A 25,803-nucleotide genomic window follows, 5' to 3' on the forward strand; every position below is an offset into this window, starting at 1 on the left:
AATCACCATTTGTAATACCGGATCAGTGAACCAGGTGTTCTGAATCTGAATAGACAAAGAATCATTAGGAGTTATCAGGGACATAGCTAACAACTCGGAAGCAGGCTTCCTGGATAAGGCACCTGCAGCCTTGTTTTCCACTCCCTTCTTATATTCAATGGAGAAATCAAAGGCCATGAGCTTTGAAATACCAGCCACCTGAAAATCAGTGAATAATCTGTTCTAATAGATGCTTCAGGGCTTTTTGATCTATTTTCACAATGAAAGGTTTGCCCAACAAGTAGTGAGACCATTTGGTGACTACAAATATGAGTGCTAGAAGCTCCCTATTATATACTGACATAGCTTGAGTCTTAGGGCTAAGGACTTACTTATGTAGGCTATATAGTACCCTTGTTGCATCAAGACTACCCCAATTCCCTTCCCACTAGTATCAATCTCTACAATAAATGGCTTTGAATAGTCAGGCGTTGCCAAGACAGGTGCAGAAACTAGTGCTTGTTTCACCTTATTGAAAGCTTCAATACACTTCTCAGTCCAAGAAAATCCTTCCTTATTAAGTTGATCATGTAGTGGTCTGCATATAGCGCCAAAACATTTGATGAATCTCCTATAATATTCAGGAAGACCTAAAAATCCTCTCAGATGTTTGATATTACATGGGACATGCTAACTCTGCACAGCCACTATCTTTTTAGGATCAGTTGAAACTCCAGCAGCATTGATGAAATGACCTAAGTATTCTACCTTTGGCACACCAAAATCACATTTGGCCATCTTAGCATACAGTTGATATTGTTGCATCAGTTCAAAGATAGCCTTCACATACTCAACATGAGCAGACATACTTCTATTGTAGATTAAGATAACATCAAAAAACACTAGGACTGACTTCCTCAACAAAGGTTTAAAAACAGAATTCATAAGACTCTAAAATGAATAAGGAGCATTAGTTATCCCAAAAGGCATAACTAGAAACTCATAGTGACCTTCATGAGTCTTGAAAACTGTCTTGTGAGTATCCTCCTTTGCCATTCTCAATTGTTGATAACCTGCTCTCAGGTCTATCTTAGAGAACACAACTGCACCTCCTAATTCATCAAGCAAGTCTTCAATGATGGGTATAGGGAACTTGTCTTTGACTGTCACATGGTTCAGTTTCCTATAGTCAATACATAGTCTCCAATTGCCATCTTTTTTCCTACTAGTACAACAGGTGAGGCATAAGGACTATACTATGCTGAATCACTCCTTAATCCATCTTTTCTTGAACCAACTTCTCAATAATATCCTTTTTAACTCCTGGATACCTATATGGTCTCTTGTTCACATGGTTTGCATATTCTATCAATGGAATTCTATGATCAAAAGAATCCCCTACGAGGAGGTAAGGTAGTTGGTACTTCAAAGATACTTGAATACTATTTGATGAGAGCAGCTAAAGCTGGTGAGAGTTCAGGTTCCTATGTATCTTAGATTTTGTGGCATTGCACCCCTTCTGCATCCTTATCCATTAGTGACATCATAAAGAACTGAGCTTCTGAGTCACTCAGTTTGGGTAAGGAGGTAGCTTTAGTTGATTTCAGTTGACTATTAGCACCTCTTAACACATGTTTCTTGCCTTGATGCATAAATTCAATAGTTCTATTCTTGAAGTCAAACAATATCCTTACCAAAGTACTAAGTCATTGCACCCCCAGTACTATGTCCACATTACCTAATGGTAACAGCAGGAAGTCTAAAGAGAATGTTGTCCCTTGTAGCAACCATGGTAAGGTTCTGCACACTGCAGCAGTCTGCACCTTCCAACTATCAGCCACACTGATGGATTGCTCCATTATAGAACTGGATTGACATCCTAGTTTCTTAGCAACTTATTGATCAATGAAATGATGAGTACTCTCTGTATCAATCAGAACCTGTAAGGTCCTCTTCTCATGGTAGCCAGTGACTTTGATTGTCTGATAACCAGCCACCTAGTAAAGGCTTGTAGAGATATAGTCATGAACTCATTGCTAGCTTCTACAACTTCTTGAATTAAAACATCCTCTTCCACCTCTACTGTTATGATCATTTCCTCATCTACTACCTCCACCATAAATAGTTATTTCCTGGACTTACATTTATGCCTCATTTCATATTTTTTATCACAGAAGAAGTACAAGCATTTGGCCTTTTTTTTCATCCATCTCAGCAACAGTTAACCTCCTGCCTAGTCTGTTAGGTTTGTTTGGTTGGCATCAGCATTTCTTTGATAAGTGAGGAGTTTAATTCAGCAGGTTTTTTGTGATTCTATGGTGTGAATAAAGTAGGGGTAGGTAAAATAGGATTAGAATTAGGATGAAAGTTTCTGGAAACAGGTTTCAAACCCCCTGTTTTAGCTTGGGCATCAAAGACTTTTTCTTGTAGTCAAGCAATTTTATAGGCTTGCATTAGAGTTCTTGGTGCTTGTATTCTTACACCTTTATTCAATTTTGGTTTTAAACTGCCTAAAAAATAACTGATAGCATTTTCAGTTGTTAGATTAACTCCAGTTAATAATCTGTCACCTTCACCCTTTGTTTATAAGGAATTTCACCCATAGAAAAGTATTGATCAACCTTATACAACCATGTATGAAAATATACACCAGAAAATCGAGGAAAATCTAGTTTTGAGAATCGATTAAAGGAACTGCCATGTCCTTGATGAGCAGACCCGCTGTGAAACTCTTTGTTCCTTATCTACAATGGTTCTCCTCTGTTGATCGAGGATTCATCCATAATTGTTTCCTTGCCCCTCTGAGTGATAAGCCCAAACGCTTCCTTAATCCCTAACAATTCCTTGTTTGCTTGTGAATTCCTTTCACTCATCCTTATCATGCCATCCATTACCTTTTATAACTGATCTTGGATCTTAGATAGTTTTTCCTCTGTTTCATCAGCTGATTTATCTTGATTTTTTACAGTGATTCATCTTTGATTATACCGAGAATCGTAAGCTCTGATACCAATTATTGCAATCAGTTGGAATCGCAATAGAATTTACTAATCTAGGAGCTAAGCTCAAAAAAGATGATATATAGCTCACGGGACATCCGAGAGAATTAGCTGTGAGAAGATTTAGAAAGAGAGAATTGAGTAATTTTTATTCAGGAATGAATCTAATTACAATGTAATATTGTATTTATATCATAACTATGGAAAGAAATGAGCTACTGCTCTTCACGCTATAGTGCATTTCTCACATAACTGCTTCAACTAACCTCCAACAAACTTTGTAACTAACTTTGTGACACATGTAACTAACTTGATGCCAACTGCTGCCTCATTCTATTTCCTCTGCATATCATTTAATTTCCTCTGCATACTTGCACTTGCATTAGAGGGGGTAAAATAGGGTTAGTGTGATGAGATAGCACACCACATGGTGTGCACCTCACTCAATTATCAGACCACATAGATTTTTAATAGCTGAATCCTAGACATGTTGGACTTCTGTTAAAAGTGGAGGTATATTAAAATACTTTGCTAATAGTAGGGGTACATATGTTCCCCAGAGTATAACTGAAGTTCAATATAAATAATTTTTACTAGTAAAAAGGTAAATTTGACCTTTCTCCAATTTGGTTACAGTTTGATCAGAGCATGTATTTTTCGACAAAACAACTATTATCTTGATGCGTTGGGCCTAAGTCAAAAACATTTCTTGCTTTAACTATATGTTTAGTTGATATCATCATATAAAATAAAAGAAGATGGAGTAATGTTTAGTTTGCACCAATTATCACAAGAAACCTGTTGTTTCAATATGTAATTTGCAACTACGTACTGTATAAAAAATTTGGATAAGCTGCAATGCAAGTGTAATGACCCCATTGGTCCTTTTGAGCATTGAAATTTCGTTCGGTGGTTTGAGGTCTTGAGTAGTTTCATATGATGTGTTACGACTTGTATGTATGATCGATTTTGGTCTTCGAGTTGTTCAAAATTGATTTGGAAGAAGGATTCCAAGTTTGACTTTTATGTATTTGATCTCGGATCGTTATTTTTATAGTTCCGGTGGTCTGGATGGTGATTTTGGACTAGGGAGTATGCTTGGATTTGTATTTGGATGTTTCTAGAAGGTTTCTGCACTATTTGGCGAAAGTTGACAATTTGAAGGTTTGATATGTTCATAAGTATCACGACCCAAAAATCCTAACCTGTCGTGATGGCGCTTATCTCAATACTAGGCAAGCCGATAACCTCAATAAATCACAATAATCTCTTATGTTTGAAAATATAATATTTGAATTCCATAGAAAACCTCACAATTTCAAATACAAAACACTCCCAAAACCTAGTGTCACTGAGTACATGAACATCTAAATAATAACAAAGTCTGACTGATAAGAACATTGTCTAAAAATATAGAACAGTGCAATAACTGAAAGGAAAGAGAGTCAAGGTCTGTGGACGCCAAGCAGCTACCTTGATAGTCTCCAACAGATAAATCCTCAAATCTGGCGACTGTTGTATCCGGAAGTACCTGAATCTTCACACGAGGTGCAGAGTGTAGTATTAGTATAACCAACTCAATAAGTAACAAGACTAACCTCTGGGCTTAAAGTAGTCACGAGCTCAACAGGTACAGTCTAGTACAGAAATGTAGGCATGCTTTCCAGTTCAACAGTTAAACTCAGTATAGGAAAAATAGATAAAATCTGCATGATATGAGAAATATGACATCTCTATATCTATATGCCAAATATATGATGTATGTGATGTACCACAATGGAAATCTCATGTACTCACACTCTCAGAATACTCAATCACTCGGCACTATATATGAAAGATCAAGCCCAGGGAAGATCTATATATATATATATATATATATATATATATATATATATATATATATATATATATATATATATATATATACACACACACACACACACACACACACACACATACACATCAACTGACTATCAGTCACTCATTACTATGTAAGGCCAATCCAGCCCAGGGAAGATCAATCCCCAAATATAAATTATTCGGGCAAGATCTATGCCCAGGGAAGATTTATCCCTCAATATAAATGCTTCGGGCAAGATCCATGCCTAGGAAAAATCCATCCCTCAATATAAATCAATCGCGCTTACTGTGGGGGGTGCAGACTCCGGAAGGGCTCCTTCAGCCGAAGCGCTATAATAGCCAGATCCAGGCATAAATAAATAAAATATGATGCGGTGTGCAGCCCGATCCCATAAATATCACTCAAAATCTCCAGTCTCTCGGGCTCTCAATGACATGAAAATCAACCCGACATGATGATATGATGTATCAATGAATGACAACAGAGACTGAGATATGATATGCAAATGATAGATGTGAATGAGTACAAAATTACAATTCAAACAAGTAATTCAATAGCAATAAGACCTCTATGGATCCCAAAATATCGGCACGTAGCCTAAATATGATCTTTAACATGAGTCTTAGCTCAATTTCCTCTAACACGTGGAGGGTATGTGGATAATGACATGATTATTTGATTATGCAACTCTACGGAAGCAATTAAGTCACAATTTATATGGTGCACGCTCACACGCCAATCACCTAGCATGTGCGTCACCTCCATACAATTCACATAATACGCAATTCGGGGATTTATACCCTCAGAACTAAGTTTAGAATTGTTACTTACCTCAATCCGAGCAATTCTTTATTCCAATAAACCTTTTCCTTGTTATTCGGCCTTCGAACACCTCAAATCTTAGTCAAAATAATTCAATGCAATTAACACGAGGTATAGGAATCAATTCCATATGAAAATACTAAATTTCACAATAAAAATCTGAAATTAATTTAAAAAATCCATAATGGGGCCCACGTCTCGGAACCTGATAAAAACTACAAAATATGAATGCCCATTCAACCTCAAATCAATTTTTGGAAAATTTCTATTCTAATCCCCCAAATCACGAAATAGGTGTTGGAAATAGTGTTAGATTCATGAATAACGAACTAAATCAAGTTAAGATTATTTACCCTAGTCCAATTTGTGAAGTTTGCCTCTGAAAATTGCCCAAACCGAGCCTCCCAACTATGTTTATGTCAAAAATGGCACCCCCACCCCCCCTATATAGAGCCCCTTGTGTTTGTAGCGCCACAGGTGGCGCGGAGCGCTGCCTGTGGCGCCGTTTCCAGAACTCCAGAAGTACCAACGCCAGGGATAGCACCATACGCTATCCTGGACGCTGACGACGACGAAAAATATTTTCCGACACGAAAATACACATAACTCTCTCATATGATGTCCGAATTTGGAGCTCATTTTCTTAATGTGATACCACTTAATCTTGAAGAAACGACGTCGGAACATTCTACATTTGATGCCGAAACTTAGCAAATCAAGTCCGATTGATCTCAAATTTTGCACACAAGTCATAAATAACATAACAGACCTATTTCAATTTCCAGAATCAGATTCCGACTCCGATATCAAAAAGTCAACTCCCAGGTCAAACTTCCAACTTAAATTTCTATTTTAGCTATTTCAAGCCTAGGTAAACTACGGAGTTCTAAATAATTTTTCGGACATACTCCTAAGTCCAAAATTACCATACGGAACTATTGGAATCATCAAAACTCTATTACGGGGTCGTTTACATATAAGTCAATATCCAGTCAACCTTTCCAACTGAAGTTTTTATCTTTGAGACTAAGTGTCTCAATTCATTTCGAAACTTCATTAGACCCAAACCAATTACCCTGGCAAGTCACACAATAACTGTAAAGCAAAAATTGATCAGTAAATGGGGGGAACGAGGCTGAAATACACAAAATGACCGGCTGAGTCATTACAATAAGTTTGATCGGGAGTTGACTTTGATGATACCGGATTCGAATTGCTGTTCCAGGAGTTGTAATAGGTTCTTTATATAATTTGAAACTTGTATGTAAAATTTAAGGTCATTTTGAGTTGATTTGATGTGGTTCGGCACGAGTTTTGAAAGTTAAAAGTTCAAAAGTTTATTAAGTTTGATTTGATCTACGATTCGTAATTTTGATGTTATTATGTGTGATTTGAGGCCTAGAGCAAGTCCGTAATATATTTTGGGACTTTTTTTCATGTTCAGACAGGGTCTCGAAGGGCTCGGTGAGTTTTGGATGGGTTTCGAACTATTTTGGCATTGTTGATTTTCTGCTAGTTCTGGTGCTTCGGGTCTTCTTTGCGATTGCGTAGTGTTAGTAGCCAGTCTTCTTCACATTCGCGCTATAGGGATCGCGTTCGAGATGGTTGAGGCTTTAAGCTTTTGCGTTCGTATTAGAGACTACGCGTTTGCATAGTGTTGAGCTAGGCTTGGCAGGTCGTGATGGGTTCTTCTTTGTTTTTGCGCTAGTGTGTCCGCGTTTGTGAAGGTCTAGGAGGTGTGTTCATCACGTTCGTGAGGGAAGTGTCGCGAATGCGTAGTGTAACTTGTGGTAGTGTGATTTTGTGCATCGCGATCGCGAGGGTACAATTGCAACCGTGTAGGGTACCACTGGATAGTGCATATACGTACTCTATTTCGGACCTTGGGCTCATTTTATCACATTTTGAGTTATATAGCTCATATTTGAGCGATTTTGGAGAGGATTTTCACCACGTGGATTAAGGTAAGTATTTTTTACTCGGATTTGATTTTTTTCATGATTCCATCTTTGATTTTGGCATTTAATTTGATGAATCTAGAAGAGAAATTGGGGGGTTTTGTCAAAACTTTTCTAAAGTGAATATTTGAGATTTGAACATCGATTTGGAGTCGGATTTGAGTAAAATTAATATGGTTGGACTCGTATTCGAATGGATTATCTAAATTTATGAGTTTTGTTGGGTTACAAAGTACGAGTCCGAGTTGGCTTTTTGGTTGACTTTGAGTTTTGGAGGGGAATTAGGGTTGTGACAATCAGTACTTGGGAGGAATTAGTCAAGTAGTTTTTGAACAAATTCTACCCACCCAATAAGACTTCCAAGCAAGTTGATGCGATATTGAGCTTCATGCAGAAACCAGCTAAAACATTACAAGAGACATGGGAGAGATTCAAAGGGATGCTGGTTAAGTATCCACACTATGGCATTCCGGATCAGATGTTGGGATAGAGGTTTTACATGGATTGGCAGACAGTTTGAAAGCCAACGTTGATGCTTCAGCAAGTGGAGCATTTTTTAGCAAATCATTCAGAGAGTGTAAGGTTTTGCTTTATAAAATGGCTCAAAACTCAGACCGGTAGTGCTGTCGTGACAAGGCCCATAGCCGAGACGCTATCCGACCCAGGGAGTTTCATAATTTCGTGCACCATAGGCAGCTATGCTTTTGCTAAAGCATTGTGTGATTTAGGGGCGAGCATAAACTTAATGCCCTTGTCTATCTATAAAAGATTAGGCATTGGAAGGGTAAGATCCACATCCATGTTACTATAGCTAGCCGACCGAACAGTGATCCACATCCACATCCATGATGGCCTTTTCACAATTCGGTCAGCTAGCTATAGTAACATGGATGTGGATCTTACCCGTCCAATGCCTAACATTTTATAGATAAACAAGGGCATTAAGTTTATGCTCGCCCCCAAATCACACAATGCTTTAGCAAAAGCATAGCTGCATATGGCACACGGAATTGTGAAACTCCCTGGGTCGGATAGCGTCTCGGCTATAGGCCTTGTCACGACAGCACTACAGGTCTGAGTTTTGAGCTATTTTATCAAGTAGAACCTTACACTCTCTGAATGATTTGCTCAAGAATGCTCCACCTGTTGAAGCATCAACGTTGGCTTTCAAGTTGTCTGCCAATCCATGTAAAACCTCTATCGCAACATCTGATCCGGAATGCCATGGTGTGGACACTTAACCAACATCCCTTTGAATCTCTCCCATGTCTCTTGTAATGTTTCAGCTGGTTTTTGCCTGAAGCTCAATATCGCATCAACTTGCTTGGCAGTCTTATTGGGTGGGTAGCATTTGTTCAAAAACTGCTTGACTAATTCCTCCCAAGTAGTGATTGTCCCGACCCCAATTCCCCTCCAAAACTCAAAGTCAACCAAAAAGTCAACTCGGGCTCGTACCTTGTAACCCAACAAAACTCACAAATTTAGACAATCAATTCTTATATGAGTCCAACAATATCAATTTTACTCAAATCCGTCTCCGAATCGATGTTCAAATCTCAAATATTCACTTTAGAAAAGTTTTGACAAAACCCCCAATTTCTCTTCTAGATTCATCAAATTAAATGCCAAAATCGAAGATGAAATCATGAAAAAAATCGAATCCGAGTAAAAAAATACTTGCTCGATATTTGATTTGGCTTGTTCGAGATAAGTAACATATTTAAACTTAGATTTGAGGGTAAATATCCTTGATAATTATGATATTCGAGATTTGTTGGGGTGACGTACGTGCTAGGTGAAGGGCGTGTGTGCGTGCACCGGGGTATTCGTGATCCGGGTAGTTCTTAGGTTATTTCATGCCTTGTTTGGCTATCATGCTTCTTTGATATCATGTTTCTTCCATTTGTATGACTATGTGAGTTATCATTCATGCTAAAAATCATGTCTAGACTATCTGCTTAATGGGTTGAGACATGATAGGGCTATCCTTGCCATGTTGAGCTATTTGCCTTAGCCATAGTCATGATGGTGATATTTGCATGTTATATCCTTGCCTCTATGAACTTTTGATGTGTTGTCTCACATGTTATTGGTGTCCTTGTATGTGACACGAGTTTGAGCTGTATTTGTGGCACATTATGATATTTTGTGTTATATGATTGCATTATGGTTCTGTGAGATATTGGCATATAGAGACTTGAGCGGATTGATGATTGATATGGGTCATAGAGCCATGTTGTGAGTTATGTTGGATCGGATTGCACACCGCAATGGTTATATTGATATTGAGGTAGCGCGTATGCTAGACCCCCACAAATTGGGCTAAGTGGTACTGATTTTGAGGCTACGCGTGCACCAGGCCCCACGATTAGGCTATATGATTTTGATTAGCGCTTGAGCCAGGATCTGCCCCTCTGGACTCTAACATGCCAGCAGTGAGTACAGGTACAGTGATATATATACGTACGTTGGTGAGAGGCTTTTATGCCAGGCACCCGTACAGTGCTGAGTGTAGTTGTGCGTGATGAGGAGGGGCCTTGTGCCAGGCACCAAGAGCGTGCAAAGTGTGATTATTCTTGGTGGTTTCACTATGATGATAATGATTTTACATGTATATTTGACATGTAGGAATAGAGATGTATTTTTCTCATGCTAGACGATAATATGACACTTGATGACTTGACATGTAGGCATAGAGATATATTTTTCTCCTGGTAGACACTAATATGACATTTGATGACTTGACATGTAAGCATAGAGATGTATTTTCCTCGTACTAAGACAGTATATGACATTAGATGACTTGACGTGAATATTGACATGTAGGCATAAGATGTACCTTCCTCATGCTAATTGGTAAACGAAAAGACTTATTTGATGGTGGGAATTGAAAAAAAATACAGTTCTTTTGATGGACTCATGTTGGCTCTTGGTATTGTATTCTGACCATCTTCCGAGCTCGTCACTGCTTTCAACGTGATGTAAGGTTTGTTACTTATTAAGTACATGAGATCGGTTAAACTTATATTACACTCATGCAAATATTGGAGCTGATGTTACTGTGTATGGCATGAGATGACATTGAAGATGTACCTGATTTTCGAATATAGCTGCTACTTGCTCTTGATGGCTTTAGATTTCAGTTTATGTATATTTCGAACAAATGATGCAAGTCTTAGAAACTCATGACTTAGTATTACAAAATTTTAAGTTATTATTGTATATAAATTCAATTAATTTCACTTGAAGATTTCTTATTAATTTCATTAGAAATATGTTGATTGTTATTTAACTTACCTAACAGATTAGGTTAGACACTATTCCGACTATGTGAATTTATAATCGTGACAGCAAACTTGCTTCCATTATGCTTTTTAAGCTTATGTTTAATTAAATGAAGTGATTGTGTAACAAAAAAAGCCCAACAATGACAAGACCTATAAGAAATGATGGTTATCAATCATAGGAAGGAGCTAAGTGTGTATAAAAAAGTTGTCTATTATATGATGAAACTACCACATGTATCATGTAGTGATATTACCACATGCATCATGTTGTCATTCAACTCATAGTAGAGATAATTAGGGATGATTAAAATTACTCCATTCTTAATTATAAATTTTGAATTCAAATTTTAGAAGTAACAGATTTTTTGATATGAAACACTTTACCCTCCTTAATTATAGGTTTTGGGTTCAAATTGTTGCTGATGATCACATATTTAGGTCCGACTGCTAGTTTAAAAGCCATTCAAATTTCAAAAATAAAACTAATTATTTAAGGACCAAGCACTTTTAGGATCATTCATTCAATATGGGCCTTTAACTGAACTTTCACGGGTATCTCGCTGTTTATCCAATGTGCCGAATTAGTTAGGACATGTTACATATTTAATTGATTGACCAAAAATAATTATATTTGCTAAATAAATATAAATTAAAAATATTATACTTCAAATTAGTTACTATTCGTATTAGATGTGAAATCATTGCAATCGTGCATCATTCTTAAAGCAATTGATATTACCAAAAAATAAAAGAAATAGATGCTCATGTTTTGCTTCGTAACTACATTATTCAATCTTCCTTAATTAGCAAATTCGTACATTATTAAGTTATGACTATTAAAATAAATATACAGATAGTGATTTGAGTTCAGATTACGAGCTTGTAGGTTCGAAATTAAATATTTGTAAATTTTATGTTTTTACTGACATTAAAGCAAGTTGCAACAAATAATTTCTATGTAATAAAATTCAATAAAATTCCAAATCAAATATTCCTGTGAATATTCAAAAACAAAAATAAACAGAAAAAAATATATGGATCAGAATATCTGGCTTGGATATTCTCCCAGAAGGAAGAAAATACATAAATAGCGCTCAGTAATTTCAGCTTCGATCATCTGGGGAAATAATCATCACATCCATATACACATTCAGTAAAATTTTATTAACAACTAAAATTAATTCAACTTAACCAACAATTTTTTTATTTTTAACGACTCATCACTTCAACAAAAATTAAGAGGAAAAAAAAAGGCAATGGAAGGATATGGATCAGAATATCTGGCTTGGATTTTGCCCCCGAAGGAAGAAAATACATTAAAAGCGCTCAGTAATTTCAATTTCGATCATCTGGGGAAATAATCATCACATCCATAAAAAAATTCAATCAAAATCAATAACATTGTTAAGTTCATACTAAACCCAGACACCCTATCCTTTTTACTTTTTTTCAAAAAGAATAATCATTTTTCAAATTGAAAATATTAATTTTAAATTATCAATTTTACTCACAATACTATTTTTAAAAATTGAAGAAAAATATGCAATGAAAGGAGATGGATCAGAATATCTGGCTTGAATTTCCTTCCCGAAGGAAGGAAATACATAAAAAGCGCTCAGTAATTTCAGCTTCGATCATCTGGGGAAATAATCATCACTTCCATCCTCATTATTTCATTTTCCAAATATTTTTATTAAAAAATAGTACTGTTGATTAATACTAAAATATCTCCAGATCTGATTCAAGCAGCTCTTTAAAGAGCCAATTGGAAAATTTTCTGAGGCAGAAACGGAAAAATAGATATAGCGTCGGCTCATACACAACGGCCATTTAAAGTAGACATCGCTGGTAATCAGTAAATCGACGCATTTTAACAAACACAAATATGCACACATAAACACAAATCATAAAAATAAAAATAAAAAATGTTAATTGAGATTGGGAAGGCTTCTAGTCTAGTAAAGAGACGAGAGAGGAGGGGACAATGACGAGCTGATTGTGAGAATTAGAAGATCTGTGTATTGTTTATATAGGACAAAGAAGGTAGCGACTTCTAGGGTTTTATAGAACCCTAAATTGAGAGTGGGCCGGCTCCTAAAAGTAATTTTGACTTAGACCACCTGAGGTTTATTTTGGTTGGCTTCACACCCTTAAGCTCTGGAAATTGTTAATTACAGTCCTCCATGAAAACTCTTATAGCCGGTTTGGTCAAGCTGGAAAAATCAGCTTATTTTGAAAAGTTATGCCAAAAATCACGGAATAAGTCAAAAAGGGAATGAACTGTCTTCAAATTCAAGCACTTATATTTTTTATAGTACAATTAAATAATACCCTAAAGGGTAGGTCTCCCTCAATATATAAAAGGGACTTGACTATCCATGAAGGACATTGTAGCATATACTGATAAGCAATATATTCTCAAAGCTCCTACTCTTGATATTTTTCTGTCAATAAAAGCGCATTCAACTCAAAGGGTGGCTTGCATTCTTAAGCTAAAATCATCCAATTCATGCGGTTTGCAGTTATTTTATCGTCATTTATTTCAATTGCAATCTAATTTATCGTTTTGTATAAAGTTAATCTACATGTCCTTATAACCACTAACAAATTTAATTGTTATCCGATTTTGAGAGTAAACAGTTAAGAACTTTTGGTGAGAAGCAGTTTGTATTTGGTTAATTAATTTAAAAAGTGCTTCTAATCAACAAGTAGTGTTTGGCCAAGTTTTCTAAAAAGTATTTTTAAGTGTATTCTTTTTAAAAGTGCTTCTCAAAAAAGTGCTTCTGGAAATAAGTTACTTTTTTCTGCTTCTCCAAAATTGCTTCTACTTCTCCTCATAAGCACTTTTTTTCTCCTAAAAGCTTGGCCAAACACTTCAAATTTAAAAAAAAAATGTTTTTGAAAAAAAAATGCTTTTGAACTTGGAGAAGCTTGTCCAAACAGGTTATTAATGTTATTGGCACTAGTATTATATAACATTGCACATATAGTCTTAAAACTGCCAAGTAATTTTTTCTCGATACCTTACATGGCTTAACCTCAATGCAAACTACTCAAATTGCATTTAAATTCAGATTCGAATATCATATCAGTTTGTTAGTAATAGTGATTTCTAAAAAATAACACACAATATAAATTAAAAATCCTTATCTTATAATCTATGTATTTGAATTGAAAAAATATATATTTAAAATCAATGAGATCAACTTCTAAAATTTTGAGAAATTCATTGTCATCTCTTATTTCTGGTTTTTAGATTTTCCTTACATTTTTTTCTATATTTATTTTCTTTTATCTTATTTTTTATGTTTCTCTTTCTTTTGTTACAAAAAATTAATTTATTTCGCTATAAAAGGATAAGTAATAATAGAAATTGTCTACATAAGAAATTTATTTATATTTTAGTCTTTGATTGAAATTATTTCATATTTTTCTTTTTGCTTTACCTAATCAACCTAAATAGGTTCCCACGTTCGCGAAGATGTGGAACCTCGAGGCTACACATTCGCGACATAGTCCTCGCGTTCGCGGAGAGGAACAAGCAGTTGGAGCTTTAGGTATTTAAGACTACGCGTTCACGAAGAGGGTCCCGCGTTCGCGTAGGGTCCACCAATGAAAGGTATGCGTTCGTGAGAGGTCACTCGCATTCGCGAAAGAGGAATTTCTGGTCAACATTTTTTGTTCAACGTGAACGTGAGGCTTTGACCGCGTTCGCGTAGAAGGAATTAATTGGGCAGATATAAAGATTCAAAAATGATGGTTTGGCCATTTTATCAAAACTTGAGTTTGGGAGCTCGGATTTGGATGAGATTTCGAGGGCTTTTCATAGACATCGATTGGGTAATGATTCTACTCTTGATTTTGGTTATATCCCACTAATCTATCATTAATTTCATCATTAAATTTCAGATTTGGGTTAACAATTGGGGAAAAATAGGAAGAAGTTCTTCAACTAAGATTTTGGGTTTTGATTGGGATCTTTGGGAGGCTATGGAACTATTAGAAAAAATTATGCTTCTTTGATTCCTTGCCATGAGAAATTTGTTTGCATCAAAAACAAAATTCAAAACTTCTGTAATCTATTCTTTCTCACAGATGGTGAGAAATCGTATCGGAGGATCTGATGACCAGGCACCCCATACCCTCGCTAGAACCGCCAGAGGCCAGGGCCGGGGTAGAGGACGATCACGCGGTGCAGCCAGAGCACCCGCATGAGCTACGACAGAGGATCCCCCAGCACCTCCAGCTGGAGGGCAGGCACCGGATGTCCCTATTGCTGCACCAGCCCTCCAGGAGACTAGCACGGTTCATGAGCATGTTCAGCACCTTAGCTCAGGCTGGATTGGTATTGCCTATAGGTTCGGGGTCTTACACTATATATTGTGATGCGTCGCGGATTGGTCTTGGTGCGGTGTTGATGCAGGACGGTAGGGTGATTTCCTACGCGTCCAGACAGTTGTAGGTGCATGAGAAAAACTATCCTATTTATGACCTTGAGTTAGCAGCTATTGTTCATGCCCTGAAGATTTGGCGGCACTATTTTTATGATGTCCCTTGTGAGATTTACACCGATCACCGGAGTTTGCAGCATCTGTTCAACCAAAAGGATCTTAATTTGCGTCTTAGGAGGTGGTTAGCGCTGCTTAAGGATTATGATATCACTATTTTGTACCATCCGGGGAAGGCCAATGTGGTGACCGATGCTTTGAGTCATCGGGCAGAGAGTTTGGGGAGTTTAGCATATTTTCCAGCAGCAGAGAGACCCTTAGCTTTGACATTCAAGCCTTAGCCAGCCAGTTTATGAGATTGGATATTTCTGAGCTGAGTCGAGTGTTGGCTTATGTGGTCTCTCGGTATTCTCTTTATGATCGTATCAGGGAGCGTCAGTATGATGACCCCTACCTGCTTGCCTTAAGGACACGGTTCAGTACGGTGATGTTAAGGAGGTCACTACTGTGGATGATGGCGTATTGAGGATGCGGGCAGGCTATGTGTGCCTAATGTAGATGGTTTGCGTGAGTTGATTCTTAAGGAGGCTCTTGGCTCGCGGTACTATATTCATCCAGGTGCCGCGAAGATGTATCAGGACTTGAGGCAGCATTATTGGTGGAGGAGGATGAAGAAGGACATAGTGGAGTATGTGGCTCGGTGCCTAAATTGCCAACATGTGAAGTATGAGCATCAACGGCTAGGTAGGTTGCTTTAGAAGTTAGAGATTTCGGAGTGGAAATGGGAGCGGATCACTATGGATTTCGTTGTTGGACTCCCATAGACTCAGCGAAGCATTGATGCAGTTTGGGTGATTGTGGATAGGCTGACCAAGTCAGCTCATTTCATTCATGTGATGACTACTTATTCTTCCGAGCATCTGGCTCGAATTTACATCCGCGAGATCGTCAGGCTTTATGGCGTACCAGTATCTATCATCTCTGACCGGGGTACGCAATTTACATCACAATTCTGGAGGGCTGTACAGTAGGAGTTGGGTACTCGGGTTGAGTTGAGCACAACATTTCACCCTCATACGGACGGACAGTCCAAGCGCACTATTCAGATACTGGAGGATATGCTCTGTGCTTGTGTGATAGATTTTGGGGGTGCTTGGGACCAATTCTTGCCACTTGCGGAGTTTATCTACAACAACAGTTATCAGTCGAGCATTCATATGGCACCGTATGAGGCTCTGTATGGCAAGCGGTGTCAGTCTCCAGTGGGTTGGTTCGAGCCGGATGAGGCTAGATTATTGGGTACAGACTTGGTTCAGGATGCCCTAGATAAGGTGAAGGTGATTCAGGATCGACTTCGCACAGCCCAGTCCAGACAGAAGAGTTATGCCGATCGGAAGGTTCACGATGTTACATTCATGGTTAGAGAGCGGGTCTTGCTTTGGGTTTTTCCTATGAAGGGCGTTATGAGGTTCGGGAAGAAGGGCAAGCTGATTCCATGTTTTATCGGCCCATTTGAGACATTGCGATGCGTTGGGAAGGTTGTTTATGAGCTTTCCTTGCCTCCTAGTCTTGTAGGGGTCCATCTAGTATTCCATGTTTCTATGCTCTGGAAGTATCACGGCGATCCGGCTCATGTGTTAGATTTCAGCTCAGTCTAGTTGGACAAGGATTTATCTTATATCGAGGAGCCAGTGGCTATTTTGGATAGGCAGGTTTGAAATCTGAGGTCAAAGAACATTGCTTCTGTGAAGGTTCAATGGAGGGGTCAGCCGGTCGAGGAGGTGACTTGGGAGACTGAGCAGGTTATGCGCAGCCGTTATCCTCATCTTTTCGCAACTTCAGGTATGTCTCTATACTCGTTCGAGGATGAACGATTGTTTTAAGAGGGGGAGGATGTGACGATCCGATCAGTCGTTTTGAGAGTTATAGCCCTGATCCCCTATTAACTGCTTCCCCTGTATCTATTTCTGCTATTGTGACTTGTCGGGAGGTTTTATTTTTGGTTTCAGAGTATTTTGGGACACGTAGTCCCTAAACAAAAGCTTAAGCATTAGGATTTTGAACGTAGTCAGAACTGTATGAAAACGACTCCGAAATGGAGTTCCGTCGATTCCGTTAGCTCCGTTGGGTGATTTTGGGCTTAGAGGCATGTACGGATTGTGTTTTGGAGGTCGTAACTTATTTAGGCTTGAAATGGCGAAAGTGGAATTTTTGGAGATTTGGACCGGTAGTGAAATTTTTGATATCGGGGTAGGATTTCAATTCCGGAAGTTTGAGTATGTCTGTAATATTTAATATGACTTGTGTGCAAAATTTGGGGTCAATCGGACGTGGTTTGATAGGTTTCGGCATCAGTTGTGTAAATTTGAAGTTTTAAGTTCTTTAAGTTTGAATTGGAGGGTGATTCGTGATTTCAATGTTGTTTGATGTGGTTTAAGTGCTAGACTATGTTTAAATGGTGTTTTAGGATTGGTTGGTATATTTGGTTGAGGTACAGGGGCCTCGGATGAGTTTCGGATGCTTAACGGATCACTTTTGGACTTTGGAAGATAGCAGATTTTCTGGTGTTTTGTTGCAGACATTTTCTTCATCGCATTTGCGAGGAAATTCTCACGCTTGCGTAAGGCATCTGGGAAGGCCAGCTGAGTTACTCTTCGCGTTCGCGATATGGTTCCCGCATTCGCAAAGATGTGGAACCTCAAGGCTACGCGTTCGCGACATGGTCCTCGCGTTCGCGGAGAGGAACGGGCAGATGAAGCTTCAGGCATTTAAGCCTACGCGTTCGCGAAGAGGGTCCCGCGTTCGTGTATGGTCCGCCAGTGAAAGGTACGCGTTCGCGAGAGGTCACTCGCGTTCGCGAAAGAGGAATTTCTTGTCAACATTTTTTGTTCAACGTGAACGCGAGGCTTTGACCGCGTTCGCGAAGAAGGAATTAACTAGGCAGATATAAATATTCAAAAGCGAGGGTTTGGCCATTTTTATCAAAACTTGAGTTTGGGAGCTCGGATTTGGACGAGATTTCGATGGATTTTCAGAGATATCGATTGGGTAATGATTCTACACTTGATTTTGGTTATATATCACTAATCTATCATTAATTTCATCATTACATTTCGGATTTTGGTTGACAATTGGGGGAAAATGGGAAGAAGTTCTTCAACTAAGATTTTGAGTTTTGATTGGGATTTTGACATCGGATTTGGATAATTTTGGTACGAGTGAACTCGTGAGTGAATGGGTGTTCATATTTTGTGACTTTTACCCGACTCTGAGATGTGGGCCCGAGGAGACTTTTTGGGGTGATTTTCTAATTTCTTGTTTTAGCTTGATCTCATTAATTAGATTAGTTTCTTATAGTTGTATTTATGGTATGAATTTGATTTTGGCTATATTTGGGCCATTCAGAGTCGGATAATCGAGGAAAGAGAATTCTTACGGATTGATTGAGCTTGCTTCGAGGTAAGTGGCTTGCCTAACCTTGGGAGGGGGGGGGGAATCCCCTTAGGATTTGGTATTGTTGTGATATGTGAGCGCCGTGTATGTGAGAGTCGTGTATGTGAGGTGAAGAGTACGTACACGGGCTATTTGTTGTAAAACCTGATTTATTTTACAAAGTAGTAATCTGTTTTTCCTTTAATTTGAGTTATACCGTTTAAATGAGCATTGATCTATTTTCATTCTTAATTGAGCTATTCCAACATGTGTAGCTATCCTGTTTAGTCTAATATCGCATGTCTATGTGCTTTAATTGCTTATTTAAACTCCGTGAAGCATGCCTAGTTGATTTCCTATTTTTCCTTGTTATTTATCAGTATAACTATAGAAATCTTGTTGTTAACTATGGTATTTATCGGTTTGAGCTGTGTGTTTACTTTGAGACTACGAGGCGGTTCCTCGGAAGTTCTCCCTGCATATTTACTTTGAGACTATGAGGTGGTTCCTCGGGAGTTCTCCCTGCACATTTACTTTTGAGACTACGAGGTAGTTCCTCTGGAGTTCTCCCTGTATATTTACTTTTGAGACTACGAGGCGGTAGCTCGGGAGTTCTCCCTGCATATTTGTTTTGGGACTAGGAGACGGTATCTCGGGACATCCCATGATGTTTATCCATGTGTGTTGCATTGTTATATCGTTGTGTTTTCTTTTTGTTAAATTCCAATCTCTTATTATACTGTTATATTTTCCTACTTTATTTATTATATACCAGTGGGCCTGACCTGACCTCGTCATTACTCTATTGAGGTTAGGCTTGGCACTTACTGGGTACCGTTGTGGTGTACTCATGCTACTCTTCTGCACATGTTTTGTGTGCAGATCCAGGTGATTCTTATCAGCCCCGCTACTAGCTGAGAGTGCTTGCTGTTGTACGGAGACTTCAAGGTACATCTGCCGTGTCCGCAGACCTCAAAGTCCCCCTATATTCTCTCCTATGTCATTTACCTTTCGTACTTCTTTTGTTAGACTCTGGTGTATAGAGATACTATTTTCCTTCTGTAGCTTGTGACTTATGATATTCCAAGTTTTGGGAAGACTGTGTATTATAGAGTATTGGTTATTGCACATGCCAAGCGATATTGTTATTAGTTATTTAGTTATCCACTGTTGTTAGTTGCCAAGTTTTACTTTTGTTTTTGTTATATTCTGCAACTTGTTAGGCTTACCTAGTCGTAGAGACTAGGTGTCGTCACGACATTATACAGAGGGAGTTTGGTTCGTGACACTGGTAGTACAGATCATGAGCTTCTAAGAATAGAGTTTACAAAGCTGGTATGAAGTAAATACATCATATGTTTGAAAAGTACGTAAACAGAGTTTTATGAATCTAAGGCTACCATGAACAAGAGGCAGCTACAACCGGAACGAAGGTACATCTTCAGATCCAGCTCCCATTGAACACAGCAACATCAACAACCAACATCTGTATGCAAGGTGCATAAGTGTAGTATGAGTACAACCGACCCCATGTTCTCAATAACTGACAAACCTAACCTTAGGTTGAAAATAGTGACGAGTTTGTACCAAGGTAGGGTCCAACACCAATAACCAACAACAGTTCATAACAACATAAAGCAAGAAATAAAAGAAGTAACTTAAAGAATAAATGCTCTGCTAAATCATGATTTCAGAAAATAGTTCTGTCTTTCAAGTACATCAGTGAAAACCCAAATCGTTTACCGAAGTTGCCAAAAATATGAATAAGTTTGAAAACAATAATTTTTCCAAAAATCCTTTCAATAATAACCAAGATGTCTCATTTTCTTTCCAGTTAGCCAGTGTAAAACAAATGCATCACTATGCCCATAGGGTAACATGTGTGAGAAGTCATGAATGACGTGATACCGTACAACATGAGGAAAAATACATCTCTATGCTTGTATATCATGTGTGCATGTCAATGCAGTGTATCTCAGAGATGAACTCATGTACTCACACTCTTAGAGTACTCGATCTGACTTTCTCACACATTACACTCATCATGCTCAATCACTCGGTACTGTATATGGCCAATCTGGCCCAGGGAAGATCCATCCCGGAATATACACATCAACTGATCATCAGTCACTCAGCACCGAGTAGGGCCAATCCAACCCGTGGAGAAGATCCATCTCCAGGTATAAAATGCTTCGGACAAGATCCATGTCCAGGAAATATCCATCCATCAATAATACCAACCGCGCTCACTGGGTGTGTGTGGAGACTCTGGAAGGGCTACTTCAGCAACCACTGCGGCGTGCAGCCCGATCCCATAAATGTCACTCATAATCAGGCACTCGGGCTCACTCAGTCACCAATCTCTCCAGTCTCTCTCTTACGGGCTCACAATCATGATACTAGCCCGAAAATAATGATATGATGCATCAATAAATAACAACAGAGACTGAGATATGATATGCAATGAATGAATATGACTGAGTATGACATTTCAATGTAAACAATTAACTCAACAACAGTAATGACCTCAATGGGTCCCAACAAAATAAACATGTAGCCTAGACATGGCTTCTAACATGAATCACAGCTTGATAACTCTAGTACGTAGACATTTCATGATGTAAATGTATAAGTTCAGGTAACTACACAGTACCACAGAAATAACGGAGTCACAGCTCACACGGTGCACGCCCACACGTCCGTCACCTAGCATGTGCGTCACCTCAATACCAAACACATAACACGTATAGCCAGAGTTTTTACCCTCAGCTCCAAGATTAGAAGAGTTACTTACCTCGAACAAGACGAATCCAATATCGAGCAAGCTAAACAATGCTTCAAAATTTCCATTATGCGCGTATCAACTCCTGAACGGCTCGAATCTAGTCATAATTAATTTGATTCAGTCCACACAATTATAGGAATTAATTCCATAAAAATATACTAATTTTCGCTACAAAAATACGAAATTACACTCCAAAAATCGCTTGTGGGGCCACTCTTGAAATCAGACGAAACTCACAAAATCCGACTACCCGTCCAATTACAAGTTCAACAATACTAATTTCACTCAAATCCGACTCTGAATCCATATTCAAAACTCGAAAATTCTTTTTACGAAATTGTAGAAAATTCCTCCGATTTCTTTTGAAAAATCAATAATCTAACGCCGAAAACGCAGATTAATTCATGAAATATAATCACAAGGGAGTCAAGAACACTTACCCCAAGTTGTGTGGAAAAATTCCTCTCCAAAATCGCCCCAAACCGAGCTCCAAAATCCGAAAATGAAGGAAGAGACCAAAACCCACGATTTAAAGCTTATGCCCAGCGTCTTACGCATCTGCGGACCAGAGGTCACATCTGCGACCCTCGCTTCTGCGGACGAAGCTCGCATCTGCGAGTGTGGGCGCTTCTGCGGCACGCAAACCACATTTGCGATCGCACTTCTGCGCGCGTTAGGCCGCTCATGCGACTTCTCTGTCGTTTCTGCGACCATTGCACCGGTGCAAACCAGCCGTAGGTACGGTCACACCAGAACCAGCAGCAACCAACAATGACAATATGAAGAAAAATGATCTGAAATCAATTCGAAATATGCCTGAGCCCCTCGAGACCTCAACCAAATACACCAACAAGTCCCGTAACATAACACAGACCTATTCGAGGTCTCAAATCATATCTAACAACATCAAAACGATGAATCGCACCTCAAATCAAAATTTATGAACTTTGAACTTTCAAATTCTATATCTTGTGCCTAAACACATCAAATCAATCTGGAATAACTTCAAATTTTGCACACAAGTCATAATTGACATACCGAAGCTATTCCAATTTCTAGAATCAGATTCCAACCCTGATATCAAAAAGTCAACCCCCGGTCAAACTTTCTGAAAATTTGACTTTCGCCATTTCAAGCCTAATTCCACTACGAACCTCCAAAAAAAAATTCCGGACGTGTTCCTATGTCCAAAATCACCATACGGAGCTACTGGAAATATCAGAATTCAAATTCGAGGTCGTTTACACATAAATCGATATCCAGTCGACTTTTCCAATTTAAGCTTTCTATTATGAGACTAAGTGTCTCATTTCACTATGAAATCCTTCTGAATCCGAACTAATTAATCCGGTAAGTCATAAAATAGTTGTAAAGTATAAATTGAGCAGTACATAGGGAAACAGGGCTGAAATAGTCAAAATGGCCGGTCGGATCATTACATTCTCCCCCACTTAAACATACGTTCATCCTCGAACGTGCCAAAAGTTGTTTCAAAGCCATCAAATCACTATTCCATCTTACCACGCATGTACCCGGGGGTGATCCCATGTCACCCTATTCTATATAGGCTTGACAACACAATACAACTGAAAATTATTAATTTATCATTAGCCCATAAACCTTGGAATTCAATTCCCAACATTCAGAATTTCTTACAAGACCCGAATCTCACAATTACACACTGTATAAGTCTGAACAAGCTGCATCGAGCCATAACTATAACCATGGATATAATCACATAACATATTACATAACTCGCATGCTCGTAACACCAGTCCTGATCACAGTAACTACTCAAAAACCAACCAAGTACTAGTATTAAACCCCATATCGAACCAAACCTCATCCCAAGACCTTCGTACATTGTTGATAATAAAAGAACCACGCAGAATCTCGTATCTCCTTATCAGATCAACAAGTCATGAAGCTCTCTCGCCCCAACCAGAACCATAATCATTTTCTAAGCCGACTTTCAATATTATCCTCCTGAATATACCGAAATCAAACCTAATAGTACTCATTTTAGGTCCAGTGACATTATATTATTAAACATAACTATCCCACAGACATGCCACACCAATATAACTCAGAACCACAAATCGTGCCATTCGTGTGCCAATACGCAACAATTCAAATGTACTCAGTTAAGGAAAATGACTCAAATGAGAGAACTGCCCCACAAGATTAACAAGTACCGCCACAACGAAATGCAGAAAATCCATAACACACCGTAGAACCATCACACGATTCTAACACAAGGTTCAATACCTTAACATAACTCCGCTGCAAAGTGTGACCTCATCCAAACGCTGGTCCATATTATATACCTCGAGCCACCCTGCTCAAAATCAATAACCACGGAGAGGCAAATGACACAATGCCACACAAAACTTGAAAGAACATAACCAATACGCAACTGATCATGCAATACCCAAATACGCATCTCACTCGAATTCTGCCATGAGGCCCCCAATAGAACCGCACCATATGTGCATATAACCAATGAATCACAACTCCTCATAGCATAGAAGAGTAACTCACCGATCATATCAGAACACAAATAAGCTCAACATTAACTGAATGGCACATCCCTCAACAATAGCAGTATGGAGCAAACCAATCCGACTCTGTGTAGAATACACATCCGAATTGGGCCTTCCAATGGACTCCCAAATCAACACTAGTTACCCACAAGTAGATAAATAATCCTACAAAAATCCACAATGACTAAATCATAATACATTCTATCATCTGGCTAGCTTCGGCCATGACTTCACAGTCCACAACCATGAAACAATTTGCTCCTGAAAACTCCTAGTCTCCAAATCCATAGAACACATGAATCATCATTTCTGATCCCATCTCCACCGCCCGAATGTCTAACACATCTCTCATACATGATCATCCCACGAGGAATACTTCTCCCATTCTTTAGTGCCATATAGCAACATCTTAAAATCAGCAGTCGATCGACCAGGAGAGTGCCGCAATACCTATGAAATATCCATAATTCAAAATATAGTGCGACTTCTGAAATGTACATTCTACTCACGCAATACCAAATCGTTATAGCATTCATCTAAACATTGAAATCTGTCCATGCCATCTAAGAATTTATGACCTCTCCTTAAAAACTAAACTGTGACCTTGCACATGCAAACCTTAATCCCACACAACACACCGCATCTATCATGCCATCATATGAAAAATACGAGAACCTCATAATCATTCTGAGTCATAACTAGAATACATATCCGATCAGCCAGAAGAATTACATTTGATCCCATCCAGTAGAAAATCACAATACTCAACATGCTCCTCATGTCGGTAGGAAATATCCATCTCAAACCATGGTAGAAATCCTCGAGAATGCTTTGGAATCCATTTGCACATAATCAAGTCATCAGAACTGAATCTCTCTAACTCAACCAAGCCACGCAGGTCACCAATCCTAAGAGTATTGCCAAAAAGCACCTGTAGAATACCCCACATCATAAGTACCCAAAGAACCGATCATATCCATTACCATACTGATCCAACCTACTACCAAGCTGTCCTATTTCTGCGAGTCCCTTCCAAATTTGTCTTCAGATTGATACTTCTCCTTGCTAACACACCACGATCTTTAACCACAACTCACCCCACGAACCCTAACATAGAACCACAATGCCCTAAGGCCTATAAGCCGCTGAATTTCCTCTTATGTACCCCCAAAAGCACCATAACTGAGACACTCGCTCTGAAAAGACTTTATGTGAATCTAAAACTGTTTCCTTCACCCTCTTGATACTGAAATGTATAATCCACACTTCTAAGCAACTGAGTGAATCCTTACTCCATGCACACTACATCCTTTACGAATAACAACTCAATCATTCAATGTTTCCCATATACCCATAAAGTGTAACATAACCCGTATCCAGAAATTTCCTTACTCGAGTCATTCTCGAACTCAACTTCTGCAAGTCATAACTGATTCACAAGTATACCTCAAACCGAAACAAATACAACACATAATCGTGCAATTAACTTATCGATAGCAGACTCCCCCACTTGGCCCAAAGATATAGATCAAAACACACAATAACTCACAATGCCCATACTCTATTACTGCCATAATACCACAACGAGATTCAACTAAATCCTTCATGATCTCCTGTAACGCAAACCATCTAATGCTTCAAATTATCTGCAAATCTCGCATTCACCTTTGTGACAGTGATGTCAACTAC

At 38.6% G+C, this 25,803-nt stretch overlaps 1 long non-coding RNA gene and 4 other non-coding genes across 5 annotated transcripts; 1 reads left to right on the forward strand and 4 right to left on the reverse strand.

Moving 5' to 3' along the window:
• The first annotated feature begins 8,838 nt into the window (after nt 1-8,838).
• Nucleotides 8,839-8,945, forward strand: LOC117279253 (small nucleolar RNA R71). Its single transcript, XR_004509661.1, has one exon. It is a non-coding gene; the product is annotated as a small nucleolar RNA R71 (small nucleolar RNA).
• Nucleotides 8,946-11,673: 2,728 nt separating this feature from the next.
• Nucleotides 11,674-12,914, reverse strand: LOC138899429 (uncharacterized). The gene is made up of 2 exons (XR_011411039.1): nt 11,852-12,914; nt 11,674-11,785 (listed from the first exon to the last, which is right to left on the reverse strand). It is a non-coding gene; the product is annotated as an uncharacterized lncRNA (long non-coding RNA).
• On the reverse strand, nt 11,941-12,048 carry LOC117279255 (small nucleolar RNA Z103). The gene has a single exon (XR_004509663.1). It is a non-coding gene; the product is annotated as a small nucleolar RNA Z103 (small nucleolar RNA).
• Nucleotides 12,173-12,280, reverse strand: LOC117279257 (small nucleolar RNA Z103). The gene has a single exon (XR_004509665.1). It is a non-coding gene; the product is annotated as a small nucleolar RNA Z103 (small nucleolar RNA).
• LOC117279256 (small nucleolar RNA Z103) lies at nt 12,462-12,569 on the reverse strand. The gene has a single exon (XR_004509664.1). It is a non-coding gene; the product is annotated as a small nucleolar RNA Z103 (small nucleolar RNA).
• Nucleotides 12,915-25,803: the final 12,889 nt, after the last annotated feature.

Source organism: Nicotiana tomentosiformis, chromosome 9 (genome assembly GCF_000390325.3).
Source record: "Nicotiana tomentosiformis chromosome 9, ASM39032v3, whole genome shotgun sequence".
In the NCBI taxonomy this organism is placed as follows: domain Eukaryota; kingdom Viridiplantae; phylum Streptophyta; class Magnoliopsida; order Solanales; family Solanaceae; genus Nicotiana; species Nicotiana tomentosiformis.